The following is a 20,129-nucleotide window of genomic DNA, read 5'->3' on the forward strand; positions in this document are numbered from 1 at the left end:
ACAGAAGTAGCCCTGTATAGACTGCCCTTAAAAGATGTGAGAAAGGCTGACACATTCAACAACATTTCTCCTGGCTCCACAAAATAAAAAGCTTTTAACAACTATTGGCCTGTGAACCCAATGGGACAACCCTTCATCCTCATCATGCCTGACAGCAGTGACACTAAAAAAACGTTATTGGCTGTGGGTCATGTAGCGGTCTAGTAGTTTACCTCCCTACACCACGTAGACCCCAACCCGGAACCTGATGCACACAATGTCTCACCTTCTGGCCAGGCGTGGCCAGAAGGCTTTAAATACAGGGGTCGGGGTCGCTCGAGACTTCCGGTCCGTACCTGTAGTCCAAGTGTATGTCTCCCTTATTTATAACTGCCCGTTATCCGCCGCCCCCCCCCCCAACAGGTCAGACAATCAGAGGCACAACTGGCCGTTAATTCATCTTTAACCGGAAAATTCTTAGATATTAACTGTAGCAGTTTCCAAATGCCTTATTGCAATGCCATCATTGCCACTCTGGATGGGAAATTATATTTCTTATTCAGGGTTGGCACTCTGCCCCTGAACATATTTACCAACAAATGGGCTCCAAACACTGACCTTTTGTGTCCACAGAATCCATTGATCACGTCTGTTTTTGCTTCTCTGGGCTAAATTGTTTCCAACCAGAAATCAATTACCATTTTGCTAATGGGGAGCCGTATCAGTTGGACTGCACTTAGAATTCTGAGATCAGACCCAAGACTCACTTATCCATGTGCCATCGCAAAGTTTCTGCGGTAGATATGGGTCATCGGAGGTAGGATTGTAAGTGCGTCTCAAAATATGTTATCTCTCTTAACTACATCAACCGATTTTTCCATATCATGGACAGTGATGAATTGCATTGAAAAATTAATACTCCCATTACGATGTGTTCTTCCCTTAATTTGTGTATCACATGCTTGAGTACATTTTCCGATCAGACAAGCTGGGATACTAATGTTTTGTTATTAGCACTTAACTCACTAGGCATTTACTGTGGGGACAGAGAAACTGACCGTTGTTTTTTTACCATGTTCCAAAGCAATTTCATTCTTGTATGCTGCGATGCTTTGGCTGTCATACTAGAATGTATTTGTACAACTTGTTGCCCATAAATTTTTACTGTATATATTTGTATTATTTTATGTGCTTTTATGACTAAATGTTCGAATAAAGCTTATTAAATCTGAAATCTGTATGTATTTAATAGCAAATAGGCAACATTTCCTTAATAAATATGTATGTACCTTTCTGTCGTATGCTCTATTTTGATAAACAGAACTGTTTACAAAAAAAAAAATCAAGTAAAATTCACGTGTGGCAGCGAGTGCTATAAGAGGAGGTTGAAGGTGGAGCTTAGCTGCTTGTCGGTGGTTCGGAACGCCATATTTTAATATAATTGCTCCAGTCAGTGCAGCTCTGGCTTGACAGCAACCTGTGGAATGACATGTACCTGTAATGAGGCCACACTCGATATTGTTCCCTGGCAACCCCCCGTCCCTCCTTCCCTGCAGCACAATCAGAGAGGGCAGTGTTTGGCAGAGGCTGGTTTAATGCACTTATGTTAATGTTCATGTTCCTTTTATTGCAGGTACAGACAGGCGGACAGTAGCTGCCCAGTCCAGGTGTGAAACACATCCAAAGGACAACTACTTGCTTATCCCGCAGAGCGCTACAATGAGAATTCACCCCAAACGTCCATGTGAATAAGTGTGCACAGCTAAGAACAGTACCCGTGTTACAGGAAAAGACCTAAAGACAAATTAAGTCAAGTTTATTGTTTTAGTTAATTAAAACCACGACAATTTTGTAGAGATAATACTGGTACATTATAATTTATTACTGTTGTTTAAAATAAGCCTAAAATAGGGAACTTTCATTGGGTCGTACAAATTATTTCCTACAAGGCTAACATTTTCTAAAAGAAACAGGATAAAATCTTATTGTCAGCTTTGATGGGTGCTTAAAACAAAGTAGTAGAACCAGTTTATCACTTGTTTGTGCAAAAGCAAACACTATACTACGTGGCAGCTACCAACCACCAACCACCTGCCATCAATACATTATTGGGTCGAGCCTAGGCAGCACACATGCGCTGTCTGCAAGCCCTGTTGTTATCTTCTCTATCAACTTTTGGCATGCCCATGAATTGCCATTTGTTCGTTGGTGTGCCATTTAGAACTACAGGGTTTTATTGGTCCATTGGGTCTGATTCATCTGCCTTTGCGTGCTTGGGTCACACACAGGCGATTTCACACATTGTTTGCTTGCTTGGCCATCCCAATACCTCCGTGGTTCCTCCTGGTCATCCTGATATGCCTTTTTATTTTGTAGGCTTTCAACATTGTTGTAGGCTTTCAGGTCATTTCACGGAGCAATGCTCTGTTTGGCACATGCAAAATGGAAATTTCTATCCGGTAGCTGTTGAGATGCCCCGGTAAAACGCCCTACACGGGCCGTCACTGAGCAGGATAAAGTGTGTAAAGAGAGCATTAATGATCTCTCAGCTGCAAAACGATGAAGAAGAGGTTTTTATACAGCCTGTGCTAAACATGAAAATATCATCAAAGACAAACTACTGAAAATTATGCAATGGAGTTGTAGGCGGAACATATACATGCAAAAATGGCTTGAATTAGGTTCATTGTCGCGATGCATAAATCTTTGCGGAGTGAAGAGAACATATCAGGAAGAGAAGAAGCATGCAAAGTACACTGATCACCAGGCACGTAGCAGCTTCTTGCCAGCCTTGAGGCTGGAGACATGTCTCTGACTATCTGTCCATAGGAGAGCTGTGTGCTCCATTATCAGCTCCTGAGATGCAGCGTAGATAGGAGGTCACTCAGTCCACAGCCGCACAATCAAGTAAGTCAAACAACAAGCAGTACAGTACCATCTATCTCTATACATGTATAACTCTATCTCTCTCAAACCCTTTTCTTCCTACCACTGTCTCTCCCGCCCTGACTACAACACTCTTTCTCTTTGTCCCTATGACTGTGTCACAATGCATAACCAATTGGTGTAAGCATCTCATAGCCCCATTTGGCCAGCAGCAACCTCTCCTGTTTTCCTTAAGTCTCAGGCCTCTGGGACGAGACCTTGGATTGTAAGTCTCATGCGGTAATATTGACATTCAAACTAGCTGTAGAAGATGCATACCCAAGCATTGTTTCTGCATGTGATGATAATGAACGTGCTAACAATACAAGGGTCTATTGACCTGACTGTTCTAACTCGCTTTGCCCTTATTTGGTGGGATGCGAGGTAGTTTGATTTCCCAACTATGCTGAATCTGGAGGTAGGGCAGACAGAATTTATGAAATACCGAGGTAGATTTTTATCTTTATGACTGTAAAACCTGTCTGGTTTTTTTACATTTTTGTTTTTTAACAAACCAATGCTGTGCGGTCACATCTTAATTTACATTGTTTTAAATAATTGTCTTTTAAGTATAATAGAGACTGCTGATTTGTTGGATTAACATTGTATTACAGGGGGCGTGGCCGGCGTAATGGCCGAGTAAGACGTGCTTCGCGAGAGCTCTGACAGAGCTGCTCTGAATCCGGCGAGTTACCTAAAGTTGGCAGTCTGCAGGACACGGGAATCCCATGCCCCGGGACCGGAGGCATTCACGGTGGCGGGGGGACGACCTGCGGAGCGCCTGGTAGCCGGATCCCGTGCATAGTTGCCCGATGAGCGAGCGAGGCCTGGAGGCGGCAAGATGGCGGCGGCCCCCGCGACCTAGGGGACGGAGCCGCGGCCAGACGGAGTGCGGCGCCGACCGGCGAGAGGTAGCCTGGCTGTCCCGAATGCACTCGTGGGGGCTCGCCTGCACGGGTGAGAAGTGACGGGCTGGAGCGGGGGGGCTGGGACGCGTGTCGCCTCCCCTCGGTGCTCCGACGAGCTTTGGACGGCACCCGCATCGGAGTGCCTCTGCGGGGGGACTTGGCAGGCCTGTGAGGTGAGGAGCGGGCGATCGATCCGACAGGCGCGCCACTGCATTACCGGCGCCCTTGAGGTTAAGCGGCGGGGGACACTCGGTCGGACATCTGGTCCTGCGGCCATCAGAGGCCTCGGCTGGACGAAGGCCCGCGACACTGAGGAACAGGCCTTGGTAGGCCCTGGGCACATCTCTACACGGCCCGGAGCGGCGCGGCTGGACCCTTGTTCCCCCTTCCTCCTTGTCCCCGGCGGCCGCACCTGAATCTGCGACAGGGGTCCCGCCAGCGGCGGCGAAACTCACTCTGCCGGAGGGCCCTGCGGGGGTCGACCCGCCACCGTTAGGCCCGCGGAGCGCGGCACCGCCGGTGTGGAGTGGACGTTGCGGCGGAATCCTGCGAGAGATGTGGAGGACGGCGCAGCCCCCCCCCCCAGAGACCAAGAGGCGGATTACTGCAAGGGGGCCCGTTGGGGACTGGCTTTCAAGGTCGGAGATGTTGAAGAAGGCCCCGCCTGAGAAACCTGCCCGGCAGGGGACGATGGACGACTTTACCCGCACCCGGATGCAAACTGGGGCACCGCCTCCCCACCCGGCGGCGCGTTCGGACACGGAACTGCTGATGGAGGCCATACAAGCCTCCAGGACGGACATTCAGGAGTCCAGGGCAGCGCTGGAGGTTAAGATCGGGGAGGTGGGCTCCGAAGTCACGCTACTGAGACAGGACTTCCGCAACTTGTCGGAGAGGGTGCAGACGGCCGAAACCCGGATCGGTGAGGCTGAGGATACCATCACCCACCTCCGCAGAGATGTGGCGGAACTGCAGGCATCGCACCGACAACTACTCTGGAAGGTGGACGACGCGGAAAACAGGGCGAGACGCAATAACCTCCGCTTTGTGGGCTTTAGGGAAGGCATTGAGGGATCGGACATGGCGCTGTTTCTCCGCACCTGGCTGACGAACACGTTCCCGCAGGCCCCATTCTCGAACTGCTTTATGATTGAAAGGGCACATAGGGCGCTTCTAGTGAAGCCGCCGGTGGGGGCGCGGCCGCGTCCCATCATTGCCCGGTTCCTCAATTTTGCAGACAGGGATCTGATCTTACGGGAGGCCCGGAAAAAAGGGGCGCTCCGGATAGAAAACACGAACATTATGATATTCCCGGACTACAGTCAGGAGGTGCAAAAACAGAGGAAAGCCTTTGACGCGGTCAAAGCGAAGCTCAGAGACCTCCGCCTTACCTACATGCTGCTTTTCCCGGCAAAGCTAAAGGTGATCTATGATGGGGGTACGCATTTCTTCACTCACCCGGAAGAGGCCTGGCAGTGGCTGGAGACACGACCGACGATGGACCGACGCCCCGCCGACAGGGAGGAGGGCCGGGAGCGGCCAAGTGGCAGTGGCGCACGTCCCAAGGAGCTGACACTCCGGCAGTCCCGGGGACAGTCGGGGCGGAGAACTGGGAAAAGGTTGCGTAAAACGCCCTGCTCGGAAGGTGGTTCGCCACGACGCCGCAAGAGGGACTCCCCGTCATCCGGAGGGGCTGGAGTGCCGGGATCTCGCTTTAGTTGCCTGGCGGGGAGTGGCAGTTCGGAGGAGGACGTCGAGGATACGACCCAAGGGCCGGGACAGGGAGGGACGGCGCAGAGCTCCATACACCCGCTGGAAGTAGCGATCCGAGATCTAGAGCGGGATGCCCCTGATCCTACGGAGAAGCGGAGGCCTGAAACCCAAGACTCCCACTCCTGAGAGAGACTGGTCCGGACAATCTTGATTGCAGCTTCTGCCTGATGGAGCACGCAAGTGGTCACACCCCCCCCCCCTTTTTTTGTTATTTCTTGCTTGTGTATATCTTTTGTTAGTCTTCTCATTTGGTCGTTGATGTATGGTGCTCTTGGGTCGGGCAGACTGTGACTGTTCTAGTGTTGTTCCCATAGAGGGCACGAGATAGATAGGTTAACGACGGGTGGTATAGCGAGGGAGGGCGACAGGCCTACTCCGCCAGCAGTCCTGTGTTTGTGGGAAATGGGACTGGTGGGGGGGGAGGTGGGGAGGGGGTGGGAGCGGGGTAGTGTTGGGGATTTACAGTTTGGGTTTGTTTGGGGATGGGAGGGGGGGACGGGACGGTTGGGGATGGCTGGGCGGGGAGGGGTTGGGGACAGGTCATTACAGGTACACACGACACACCACGGGGCTTGCCCGCCAGCGAGGTACCCCCGAGACAGTACACGCGGATGGAGTTGCAATGCCTACCACGACGGTGACACAAGGTGTAGCAGAGGGAGGGCTCTCAATCCTAACGTGGAATGTCAATGGGCTTGGTAGCAAAATTAAGAGAGGCCTGATAAATGCATACATTAGGAGGGCCGGCCCGGACGTAGCGTTATTACAGGAAATGCACCTTATGGGGACTAAATGTGGATTCCTAGCCCGGGGTCACTACACGGTCCTAGCACATGCGGGCTTTACCCAGGGTTCAAGAGGGGTGGCGATACTGGTCCGAAAAACACACCCGTTTCGAGTGACACAGACATGGACGGACTCACTGGGAACTTACGTGGGGGTCCGGGGAGTGTGGCGCCGAAGGGAGTACACGTTAGTATCGGTCTATGCTCCACCTAAGCTGCAGGCGTCCACATTAAAAGGCGTGGCGGAAATACTGCTTGCCACATCAGACACGGTGCAAGTGCTTGGGGGTGACTTCAATGATGTACTGGCCCCGGCATTGGACAGGACGGGAGATAGGGGAAGGGATCGGCCTCTGACGGCCCTTGCCACCACGATGGAGACTCTAGGTCTGACGGACGTGTGGCGTTGGTTACACCCGACACGGCGGGAGTACTCCTTTTTCTCGGGGGCCCACAGGGTGTATTCCCGGTTGGACTATATCTTCATGGCGCGTCACATGTTGAATGAGGGTGTTCGAGCTGAATATAAAGCACGGGGCCTGTCGGATCATTCTCCCCTTCTGGTGACAGTGGCCCCCCGGTACCGGGGAGGGGGCAGTGGCGAGTCTCAGCATGGGACCTCCAGAATTCGAAGGTGCTGAAGGGCATTCGGGCGGATGTTAGAGTCTGACTAGCCGACAATGTGGGCTCGGTGTCGTCGCCAGTGACCCTCTGGGAATCTATGAAGGCGGTCATGCGGGGTAGAGTCCAGGATAGGATTGCAGAGGAAAATAGGGAACTGCAAAGGGAGCTACAGGCGCTGGAGAGCCAGGTACTTCAGCTGGACAGAGAGTACCTCGCGGACCCGGCGTGGGAGACACTGCGCCGGTTGCTTGACGTTCAGCGGCAGTACCGGGATCTGGCTACGGGAGCAGCCAAACAACAGGCGTTGGCAACGCTCCACCGTTTATATGACGTCGGTGATAAGTCAGGCAAGCTGTAGGCGTGGCTCAGTAGAAAAGAGAGAGATGCAAAGTGGATAGAACAGGTGCGAGATGATAGGGGGAATTTAGTAAATTCCGATGCGCAGATCGCGGAAGCCTTTGTAGGGCACTTCCGGGCATTCTATGCTGCTCGAGACCTGGGCTCGCAAGAAGACGCGCTACAGTACATGTCGGATTTAGACCTACCGACGCTCGCAGATGGAGACATCAAGGAGCTGGAGGCCCCCCTTACGTTAGACGAGGTTAAAAAGGCGCTGGCCAAGCTGCGGGTGGGGAAGGCGCCGGGTCCGAACGGGTTCCCTGCGGAATTCTTTAAAAAAACGGCGGATCTTCTGGCTCGCCATATGTTGGCGTTATTTGAGGGGGCGCGGGGAGAGGGGTGTCTCCCCCCGGATCTTAGATTGGCCACGATTGTCCCGATTTTCAAGGAGGGGAAACCGCCGGAGGAGTGCACGTCATATCGCCCGATATCGCTCCTTAACACCGAGGTGAAATTACTGGCGACGGTGCTGGCCCTCCGGCTGCGGCGGGTGATCCCAGATTTGGTCCACCTGGATCAGACGGGCTTCCTCCCCAGTAGGGCGACAAGATTGAATCTGAGGCGCTCGCACAACTGGCTACAGGTGGTGAGTGGCCGACGGGACCCTCATTGGTTTCTCTCCTTGGACGCGGAAAAGGCGTTCGATGCGGTGCATTGGCCCTTCCTAGAGGGCGTCATGGAGCGTCTGGGGTTCGGACCTGTCTTCCGCCAATGGGTGCGACTACTGTATACGGGCCCGAGGGCACGGGTGAGGGTCAATGGGGTTACATCGGGGGAATTCCCTATTTGCAGGGGTACGCGGCAGGGATGTCCGTTGTCCCCCCTGCTCTTCACGTTGACGATAGAAGTGCTGGCGGCGCGGGTCAGACTACACCCGGAGAGTCGAGGTTTTCGGAAGGGTCCGCTAGATGACCTGGAGGAAAAAATATCTCTCTATGCGGACGACGTCCTCCTGTATGTTACGCACCCCGACACGACAATCCCAGTAATTTTCTCAGAGCTAGAGCGCTATGGTGCCCACTCGGGTTACAGGGTGAACTGGCATAAGTCGGTGCTATATGCCCCGGAGGGGCGGGGGGACTGGCCGTGTCTCCCAGACAGGCTCCAGGCGACGACAGAGGGGTTTCAATATCTGGGAGTATTTCTAACACTAGACCGGACTGTCTCCTACGACAGGAATGTTGGGAGGGTTCTGACCAATTTCGTGGAGGATGCGCAAAGATGGCGTCGGCTGCCACTTACGCTACTGGGGCGTGCAGCCATGTTTAAAATAATAACGCTGCCCAGGTTCCTGTATGCGTTCCAGAATGAATATTATCCAGTTCTTAGGCGGGTCTTTCGAGAAATTGATTCGGAACTCCGTAGCTTTCTCTGGCTCGGTAGACAACCCAGGGTGGCGATAAAGACCCTGCAGAGGCACCAGTATAGCGGGGGGATCTCGCTTCCCAACATCGAGGCCTACTACTGGGCGGAACACCTGGTATACATTAATGATTGGCTTCACGCCCCGGCAATGCACCCGACGTTTGCTTTGGAAAGACATGTCATGGGCGCCCACTCGTATCATTATTACTTATATGGTGGCAAGGGTACGGGACGGTTACTGATGGCCACTAAAATCACCCTGGCGATTTGGAAAAGGGCGACCCGGGAGATTGGCTGGGACAGGAAACTAAGTAGACAGGCGCCCCTATGGCGTTGCACGTGCCTACCAGAACTAAACAAGTTGAGGGGGTTCACGCACTGGGATACCATCGGGGTGTCGACACTGGGAGACGTGCTAGTGAGGGGGGAGCTGAAATCCTTTTCAGTGCTCCGCAGGGAATTTGGATTGCTCCCCACGTAGTACTATATGTACGCGCAACTGAAATATGCTTGGCAGGCGGAAGGGATACAGACGGCTTCTCTTCCCGAACACGCACCACTAGAGGGGAGACTGCTGCAGGAACACATGGTGGAACGGGCGGTGTCCCTCACATATCGGACCCTCATGTACAATATGCCTGATAATATGGGGGCGCTCCGGGCGACCTGGGAGGCGGACGTGGGTGAGATGGACGAGGTGGACTGGGATACAGTTCTCATGCACCCACGAGAGGTTGCAATTAAGTCCCGGCTGCGGCTGATCCAATTCCATATTCTGCATAGAACGTACTTTGATAGACTCCAACTGTTCAAAATGGGACGGGTGGGGGACACGTCGTGTCTGAGGTGCGGAAGGGAGGGAGGGACTTTCTATCATGTACTTTGGCTTTGCCCGCAGATTCAGGGGTACTGGTGGGGGATCCTAGGGGAACTGAGTAAGGTGTTGGAGGTGCCACTGCAGGAGGACCCCAAGTTAGTGCTACTGGGTATGACACATGATGTGGATCTCCCCCGCCCGAGGTTGACTTTCCTGGTGCTGGCTCTGGTGGTGGCAAAGAGGGACGTAGCAAAATACTGGGGGGCGCCCTCGCCACCCCGATTGGAGGAGTGGAGGAGCGGTCTTGACATCTACATGGCGGCAGAAAGGGTCACGTACAAGGCACGAGGCTGCCCCAAAAAATTCACCAGGGTGTGGTCCCGATGGCGGAGGTATCACGGCCTGGAGGGGGGGCTCTAGTGGGGCGGCGGAGTGGAGGGGGCCGGCATGGTTCATGGATGACGTCTACAGCCCTAGGGCACGGACAGTGGTGTATACTGAAGACGCTGATGTCATCCGCAGCATAAGTCCGAAACAGACTTCCTTTGTGATGAGAGAGGGGTGGGGGCGGAGGGCGGGCGAGGTGGGGGTGGTGCTCAATACTGACCTGTTTGTTTGGTTGTTTTACCCTGTGTGTAGCTGTAAACCAAAAATGCCAACAAAAAAAAACATTGTATTACAAATGTTTCATTGCGATTGCTTAAGACTGCTATTTCCTGATTCATCCATTCTAACAAAGCATTTTTAGCTTGTCAAATTTCTTGATTGACTGTAATGTCTTTTATGGTTTTATAATCGAAATAAAGACTTAATGAACTGAACTGATAATGATCGTGTGTTTCATTAAATAAGCATAGAGCGATGGTGGATTATTTTTTAGAAAAAAAAGCATGCATCTCCCTTGCTAATATGGTGTTTGTGGAACCCAGCCTCAGTGCTTCATTCTTCAGTGTTGGTAAAGTGGCGAGGTGGAGTAACATCAGGTGCTCCCAAGAAATAAATCAAGAGCAGGGCTCACTGTGTAAATGAAGGCACCTGCAGCAATTTTTTAGGATATGCGATTGACCACCCCCTCCATTCAGAACTCAGAAGGGAGTCAGTTTATCCTTCCAGCCCAAACCACACCCACTCACAGCCTGTGCTTGTCATCTAGCTTATCCAGAGTTGATACTTTTGTGTCCTTCATAGAGGCAGCCATTTCGCCACATCGACACACCAAGTGTCTTTCAAAAACTGGACTAAGGCAAAAAATGTCCCTCAAATTGTTGCAAGTTTTACAGAGAAACATACTGTGGGTACTTTAAAAGGCACTGTGCAATTGAAGCAGATATATGTTAAACATTCTCTTTCATCACCAGAAATTTGCTGATATTTCCTCAGGTAAACAGAGAGGAAAGAGGAAACACAAGAATTAGCAAACTAACAGGAACTAAGGGGGAAACACAAAGATTAGCAAACTAATTATTACCTGTTGCCACTTGGCCAACTACCAGGATGACAGTGTTGAAACTGGTGAAGTATGTAGGTCTCTCAAATGTCCTCACATGTGACACACGTGAACAACTTTACTTGCAAGTTCTTGTGAGATCAGTAGGCTGGCAGGGTCACAGCTGGATCCCAGCAACCATCTTGTGATAAACTCTCTAAAGCCTGTGGAGGCCATTTAGACTTTAGCATGCATGACACAGGGCCCTAGGTTTGCTAAGACTTTGCGTCACCCTTGCATCATGAAATGCGACAAAGGGCAAAAGAAAGGCTTATTTGGAAATTACAAAGCCACGCTAGGCTTGCACTGCTTTGCATTACATTTCAACTTGGGGGGAACTCCATGGGTGGATGCATCGGCGTTTCCATGTATCCAACCATAGATTATGGTGCATTTCCAGATTTACTAAAGTTAGTAAACCTAGGAATGTGCCAAAATGTTATGCCTTTCCCATAATGAGGAGAAATATCTTTATTTCTCCTAGCTTTTTCCTCTTTCCACATGTGCTACATTCTGCAGCGCACATACAAAGAGGAATATGCCTTTAACGGTTGTTTTTGTGCAGGGAGGCATCCCTTCCTGCACAAAAACAATCCTGGCTGTAACGCAGCCACCCTTTTACTGTGGTGCAAGGGTTCCTATGTTGGATCTAGGCTGCTCACAGTGTCCAAGTGCAAGGATAGAGTAGAAATGCTCCATATCTTTGTATTTATGGAGCATATCTGCTCTCCCCCTTTCACACAATGCAGCCCAGCAGCTTTGCTGGCTGACCTTGGTTTCGTGAAAGATTGGTAAAAATGCCACAAGTCACTGGGATGGCCGAGTTGCTTCCTGCCTTCCATATTTAGACTATCCAGCCGGTGTTGCAGAGAGTGTTTGCAAGAAGTTCCCCCATCAACCTATTGAGTGCACTTTTATTAAAAATGTCAGTGGTTATCAGTCTACTGCCATATCATTGGGTACTTTAGGGAGAAGAAAAATGTCAAGTGCCGCTGATGAATAGGAGTTTTATCCATGATTATGTGGACAATTAAACATTTCTGCCTACCCAGGATCACAGTGGATCTGAAAAGGAAAAGCTGTGTCCCTGAACTCCAGGCAGTTTCCCCCCTCTTTGTCAGGGACCTTTTTCATTTTTTCCTGCCTGGGGCCTCCTTCCCTGTTGGTTCTGGGATGGTAATTCAGCATCAGGCGAGCCAACACTAAGCGGGGGCTTTTGGATGTTGCAAAGCCAGCAGGCCTGTGGTAGATGGCCTGCCACCCAGACTTCTTGAACTTGGAATGAGCTGAACCACTGTCATTAAAATCAAGCTGTTCAGCCATCGCTAAATAAGAGAGAGTACTCTGAGTGCAGTAGAATGGGACATTCACATGTTTTCTGAAGATGACATGCTGCCACCAGACTTTGAATGATCCCCATATCCATATTAAAAATTATGCTTTCCCACAAGAAGACCAGATGATAATTAGATCTCTTCAGTAACTTTCCCATTGGGATTCAAGCACAGTAGAAGAGGCTCCACATGCGTATATATGCTGTTTACTATTTGGTATTCAGCAATAATTGCCGACTGTGTAAATTAGACTATTAAATTAGACTATTACTGCTACCCCTGCTACCCCTTCTACTGCTACCCCTTCTACTTGGATTTGTTTAGTGCAGAACAAGATGTAAAGTGTATAGGGAGTGAGTGAGTGAGTGAGAATTGTGGGCTAGATGTAAGAGCATTCGTGCATTCGCAAATGACGTGATTCATAGATTAGGGCCATTTGCAACAGCAAAGAAGCTTTTTCTGATGTACAAAGCCAAATTACAATTTCGTGAGTTGTTACCGGATAGCAAATTTGGGTTTTGAGATTCAGTATTTGGAAAGGGCATGTCGAGAGCACCCCTTCCCATTTCCAGAATGCATTGTTATGTACAAATGTTTTGTGACCAAAGTGTGGCCACAAAACATTTGCAATTTACCCCCAACTCAAAGTTGGAGGTAACCCATTTGTAAATGGTAAGGGGTTCCAAAGGCACACCTTCCCCTTTGAGAATGGTTGGTAAAATAGTTTTTAGGAGCACGCAGTGGTCACCGGAATACTGCTTACTCTTAAAAAATGAAACTTCAAAGTTTCATTTTTTTTTCTTTCTTTCCATTGTTTCTTTTGTCTTGTATTGGTTCAAAATTTCCAGTGCAAGTCTAGCTCCTCAGATATGGTGTATTAATGACTACCTAAGAGGTGTTCACAGATAAGTCTGGATATTGTGGGGCAAATTTACAAGCCCCTTACGCTAGATTTGCACTGCCGTTGCGTTACTTTTGTGACGCTGCGGCGGCGCAAAGCCAGCGCCATGCTGCGGGCTATTTACAACGTGACGCATCTAGGTAGATGCATCACGATGTAAAGCTCTGCGCCACATGTGTGCATTCCTGCACAGGGGGGGGCATTCCCACGCAGGAACGTCTCCGAAAAGTGGCTGAGTGAAATCTACAAGATTTCACTCAGTCACTTTTACGGCCATGCTGCGTCAAAACCCTGCGCCTGCTTGAAGCAGGCGTAAGGATTGACGCAGCATGTTAGGGACAGGGGCACCCCAAGCCTTGCTGGAGCTGCGCCGTGCTTGCGACGCAACTCCAGCAATGCGCTGCCTTTCCTCGGGGGGGTGCGTCACGCATCTGCCCATCCGTGCACCATGGTGCGCCGCAATGTAAATGCGGCCATCAGTGGTGGCTCACGGGTGGGCATATACGTCGCAACTCTTCTGGCGCATCCCTGCTGATTAGCAGAGATGCGCCAGAAGTAGTAAATCTGCCCCTGTGTGCTTAGTATTCGGGAAATTGCTTTCAGTACCTTCTCAAGATTCTACGATCCACAAGGACCCACACCGTTTCTGTGCCTTATATGCTACGCGTCACACTTAACATCCACATTCACACCTATATCATGAATTCACACACGCCTCACCCACACAGCACACTGAAAACCTCAACAACATTTCCTCCAACTTATCCTCCTTAACACACACTCTGCAGTCATCCATGTATCTGACATCAGGCATCATCATACAACAGAACAAGGATGTAAGATTCATCTGAGAGAAATAGTTCTTACGCATGTTCAGATACACCTTAGAAATCCTCATACCCACAAGGTACAGCACTAAACATGCAGATAACATATGCAAAACAGGAGAAGGTCTTGTCGTCACCCACAAGTCCACAGGGCCTCACTCCCTTTGTGATCCAGCAACCCTCAAGTCATTCAAACCCTGGAGTTAACACAGCTTAGATTCATTAGCCCAGACAGCAAACTTTAACAATCCACAGACCTCCTGGAACCAACAAGGACTTCACTAACCTAATCTCAGATATCATCACTACTGCCTCAATCTAACATAAAATACACCAAATTCCTCTCAGACTTCAAATTCCCTGGAAACTCAACAATCTTCCCTCAACACCCATGATATCAAACATTACAACTTACAGAACTTACCCAACTCAAAGGTAACGTCACTGATCTCATCATAATGGACTCTCCATCAATCCACCTGTCACCTAAAATATATGTTGTTCATGACTCCTTAACCTGTGCATGTGGTGCCATAGACTGTTGCTGTGTATGACACAATACATGTCACTAAAGGTTGTTGCAGTGAATGAGCTCTTACTCCTCAGGTCATATCATCAAAAACTATTATTGTAGGTTACACTCTGCCTGTGTAAGTATTGCAAAAGATGCATAACCCTCCCACTTGTGCAGGTGTAGGCCAAAGGTTCTTACTGTACACATCAACCCGATTGTTTGAGTGCCATAAAAAATAAATCACAATTATGAAACACACTTGGCACTTCTATGGTACCCCAAATACAGCAACGACTTACACCATCTCAAAAATATTTCAGCCAACCTGACTACTACTTTTCAGCTGGTCATTGTGGGAGCTTGAATAGAATACGGACAGAGTGAGGATGTACTTGGCGTCATTCTGCAACTGCTGGCCATGATGTCTTACCCTCATTCATAAGTCTTTATTGTCGATGATTTCATCAAAAAAGACATTTTACAAAATAAAAATGCAACCAAGCGAATATTAAAACTATTACAGCAATTCACAATAAAATCACAAGAAACCAAGGTTCATTAATTTTGGTGCCTCCTAATTCTAATAAGCCAGGCCCAAGCTAAGAATTTAGCGACTGCAATTACGATAAGTTCACTTGTATCAAAACGCAAAATATCAAGTGCTTCTAGGCTTTGTCTTGTTCCCAGTGTTCGACATAGGGGTTTAAGCCATTTAGCCCGTGGAGCAGCGTAAGCTGGGCAGACAAAGAAAACATGACCCACTGAATCAACACAATCCATACACCAGTTACAGGAATCGCGTGATGCACCCTTCCATTTTTTTGTAAAAAGATTAGTTGGTAATGTACCAACTCTAAACTGGTGATAAAGTTTCCTGTCTTTGGGTCTGGTGATGGTATCCCAATAGGGTTCAAGAAGTGGGGTTTTCTTTTGAACAAGAAATCTGCCTGTCAGAGAATCGGCTGCAACTGAGGATAGTTGTTTTTGTAGTACCGTTGACCAGTACAGGCTTTTAAAATCTTTTTTAGAGGGAAATGGGTTGTTACCTGGGTCTGACCACAAAATTCCCAAACCCATGGAATCCAGTAGTTGCCTAACCTGTCGGAACCAGGGAATGTTACCTGCTCCCATGATGGAACGGACATCAAGAAAGGCTTTAGCATAGGGGCCTAATTCAGGTACTGTCCATAGTCGCCTCCAATAGGCCAAAGGCTTAAACCTAGCAATGTCATCGAAAGAGTGGCAGCCAAGATCCAGTAACAGCGGTTTCAATGGGGTAGAACTGGGCAGGCCCGTAAGCATTCTGAAGAATTTGTGTTGTGCCTTGACCAGAGAGGAAAGATTGGCAAAGCCCCAGAGTTCGGCTCCATAAAGAATCGCTGAATTTATCCTTACATTAAATATTTTAATGGGGGGGCCAATTATTTTCGACTGGGATAATTTCTGGTCTTTAACAAGGCATCCAGAAAGCTGGGAAAATTTAAGGGTAAGCACATCAATTTGCGGCCTCCAATCCAGCTTATTTTCGAATACTACCCCCAAATAGGTCATAACATTAGTTCTTTCAAGCAAATCATTATTCATGAATATATGACCCTTCACACATTTCCCTTTGTTAAACACCATATATTTGGTCTTAGATACATTCACCGACAAATCGAAATCATTACAGAAATTAGAAAAAACATTCAAAGCTGACTGTAGCCCTGAAAGGGTCTGGGAAAGAAGAAGGGTATCGACAGCAAACATAAGGAGTGGAATTTTAGTACCACTCAACGTGGGGGCATCCGTAGGGGTTGAAGAAAAGTACTGAACCACTCTGTTAATAAACAATAAAAATAGTGTGGGCGCAAGTACGCACCCCTGCCTGACACCCCTGTTTACCCTAAATCTTTTTGTGACCTGACCCTGTTTCCCCCAACGAACTTGGGCAAAGTTGTTGTCGTACAACTTAATGATAATGTTCAAGAGATCTCCCGGAATACCTAGCTCCACCAAAGCATCCCATAGCTTGGTCCTATTGACCAAGTCAAATGCTGACCGAAGGTCTACAAAGGCAGCATATATGGAACCACCACACAGATAAACTGTTTTCCAGACAATCAGTTGGAATTTGAATGCCTGGTCGATGGTACTGGTGCAAGGTCAAAAACCGGCCTGTAGGGGAGAGATGATATCCTCCTGATCAATCCAAGTCTGGATTCTTGCCAGTGTCATTCTAGCAATGATCTTTTGAACAGAATCAATAAGACTAATAGGGCGATAGTTCCCCGGACAGGAACGATCACCTTTCTTAAAAATCGGGAGAATCTCTGCGCCCCTCCAGGAGTCAGGGATAGCTGCCCCACTAGCTAAAGCATTGGCAAGATGTGCAATATAAGGTACCCAAATACGAGGGTCAGATATAAAAAGATCAGCAGGGACACAATCCATTCCGGGTGCTTTGCCGCTGGGCACCTTTCTCAGCGCCGCCGCGACCTCAGCACAGTCAAAATTGAATATAGGGGAAATGGACACGTCCCTGTTTTCTATGGGGACAAACCACTCAGCACAGTTTCCGTCCGAGAACTGGGACTCGAAATGCGAGACCCAGATATCCGGGGGAACATGGTTGGTTGGGACCTGGGTACTGGGTGAGTTAACCCACTTAACAATATGCCAAAACAGGGTTAAATTCCTTTTTTTGCTAGCAGCCAGGAGGTCATTCCAATGGTTATTATCCCAATCTCGTTTGGCCGTTATTTTAGCCTTGCTATAGTCTTTTCTAGATTGTCTAATAACAGCCGGGATTTTAGTAGTAATAGCAAGTTTCAATTTGCTATAGGAAGCTCGGCATGCTTTGTTATACCAAGATTTCGGGTTTAACATAGAAGATTTCTTAGCCTTGCTTGGCTTGGAGAATATGGACTTAAGATCAGAAAATAAATGATCGTGTATTTGGGTGGCCCCTGTAATTATATCTTCTGTGCTCTGTAGGCCACCATACCTCGGAGAGCCTGTCATTTCCAATGGGGTCGCAAATTGCGAGAGGTTCATTAATATTCATGAGCCTCTCTATTTGCGACCCCATTGGCAATGGCTAACAGTGTGTTACACACTGTTGTACATTCAAATTAGCGCCTTGCAAATTGCGAGTCTCAAAAGACTCGCAATTTGCGAGGTCCTATTTGGGCCATTTTACATCAGGCCAAAAGAAGTCTGACTGGATGTCAAACTCACTATGAGTCAGCAGATTAACAAGGTAGCATCCACTTGCTTTGGCATACTGAAATGGCTCAGGAAGATCCTTTACTGTTTCCTAAACTCTGTCCAGAGAACTGTAGTCTTGACAATATCACAAAAAGAGAGACTATGGAAAAAGCCTTCTCTGGACTCCCCTATCATCAATGAAAACTCACTCAACAGAGAAGTGCTAAAGTCAATAAGACTACTTGTTCTAAAGAAAAAAAGGCAAAGGGGTTGAGCTGTACAACGCCTTCAACAATCCAGAGAAGAAGATAGTGCACAGAGGAAAAGACAACAATTGCCTTAATACTGCCCTCACACACTTTGCAGTGTCATGCTTCATCATAGTGAGTTTTCTTAACTGTAGTCTTGACCCAGGTATTTCTATGCTGTACAGTAGGAATGTCTTGTACCAGCAGGTGGCAAAGTTGCTACTCAAAAGCCTCCAGAATGTGAAAAATGCTGCCGAACATCTCCTGCTTCACCTCCCCAAGTGTACCTCTTCAGCTAGTCTGTTAAGGACTCTTTACTGGCTACCAATTGAGCGTTTTTTGCAATTTATGGTGCTCTGCTATATGCACAAACACCGGGCCTCTTTATCTTTGGTCATTGTTGTCTCAGTATTCCCCACATGCCCCTTACCCTCTAGTCATTTGAGGCTGGCCGTAATTCCTAGAATTAGGAAATACCGCCAAGGAGGCCGAGCATTCTCCTATCTTGGATCAAGACTTTGAAAGGATCTGCCTTTAACACTGAGATAATGTGATTCACTCCATGTGTTTCGGAAACTTTTAAAAATCTCTTTATTTCCATCTCCGGGTTCTTTTTAATTTGGCTCCCTTCTTACACTGTACTCTGGAATGACACATTACCACAATGAGCTTAGAGCTGGAAACAAAAATTTTTAGGTAGCCATGCGCTTTACAAAATGTGTGTGAAATAATTTACTAATTTAGCTTTCTGTTAACAGTTCTATACAGATTTATCAGCATACTCAATGAGGGTTTCCCATATATCTGGCCATAGGAGTAATGGGGAGGGGGCCTTGCAGGCCCCTCCCTAGGCGGATTTGGGCCTGGGGACTCCATCCCCCAGGACCTGGATACAAAGGCAAAGGGGAGGGGGCCATGTGGCCCCCTTCCTGGAGTCATCAATGGCCCATCCCCCATGACTGGCTCCTGTTATGTCCCGAGGTGCCCAACCCTGGAACATAGGGGTTTCCCTGCCTGCGCTTGCATGAGCGGGGAGACCTCTGTTTGCTCTCACTTCACAGGAGCAATTTTAAAGCTCCTGCCAAGCGAGAGAAAACGTGAATTCCGCTCCCAGCTGGTGGGACTTTTAAAAAGGCTCCCACCAGCTGGGAGCACACTTCAGATCTGTTTTGAGTGTTGCCCCCACAGGAGCAGCGTTTTAGCTGCTCCCTGTGGGCAGGAGCAATACCGGCTCCATATGGATGCAGAGAGCGGGCTGAGGTCGAGGGGCTTCCCCCCAGGGCCCCCATTGAGGATATTGTGGGTGCCTTGGGTGGGCACCACGGAACCCACCATTTGTTGGCTGGGAACTGGGGGATGGGGTTCCCGGAGCCCATATCAGCCCTCGTGAGGGGCTTGGTGTCCTTCCTCCCCATTTGCAAAGATGCTGGGATGGGTTTCCCTAGGCTGAAATCAGCCTAGGAAGGGGGCTGCATGCAAAATTCTCCTAATTACACCACATCTTACATCACTCATGACATCTTCTATGACTTCATTGGTAAGATCACTGCAACATTTGCTGTTACATTATTGATGAGAAAACGGTGCATGGCAAGGGCACAGGTAATAGTTACTTTAGGGCATGAGTTATAGTTACTCGCGATAACTCTAAGTGCTGGGGCGTAGAAGCCTCTGGATGGCCCCTGGAGAACTGTGTGGCATACACGCTTCACTCCGAGAACCCCCCCAGACTTTTCTGCCCAGAGCAAGTAATGCCCCAATCACTAATGACTCAAGGTTTGTCTGCAGGCATATATATGGACCTAGTGGGTCCAACAGGCCAGGTCACAGTCGCTTTCCCTGCTTGGCCACTGCCACGGGGTGACAGGCAGTCTGTACTGGGCTACCCTCGCTTCCTCGAGGCAGTATCAGCTGTCCAGGGGGCGCAGTAGGATCCTGGAGCTGATGCTCTTCCTCTCCCAGCTGGGCCCCTCACTCAGGGTTCAGGCGAAAGTGCTGCTTTGGCTTCAGCTTTCTTCAAGGTGGGGGTTGATGTTGTCTATGGCCTCTGGGCTG

The sequence above is a fragment of the Triturus cristatus genome, chromosome 6 (genome assembly GCF_964204655.1).
Source record: "Triturus cristatus chromosome 6, aTriCri1.1, whole genome shotgun sequence".
NCBI classification, from domain to species: Eukaryota; Metazoa; Chordata; class Amphibia; order Caudata; family Salamandridae; genus Triturus; species Triturus cristatus.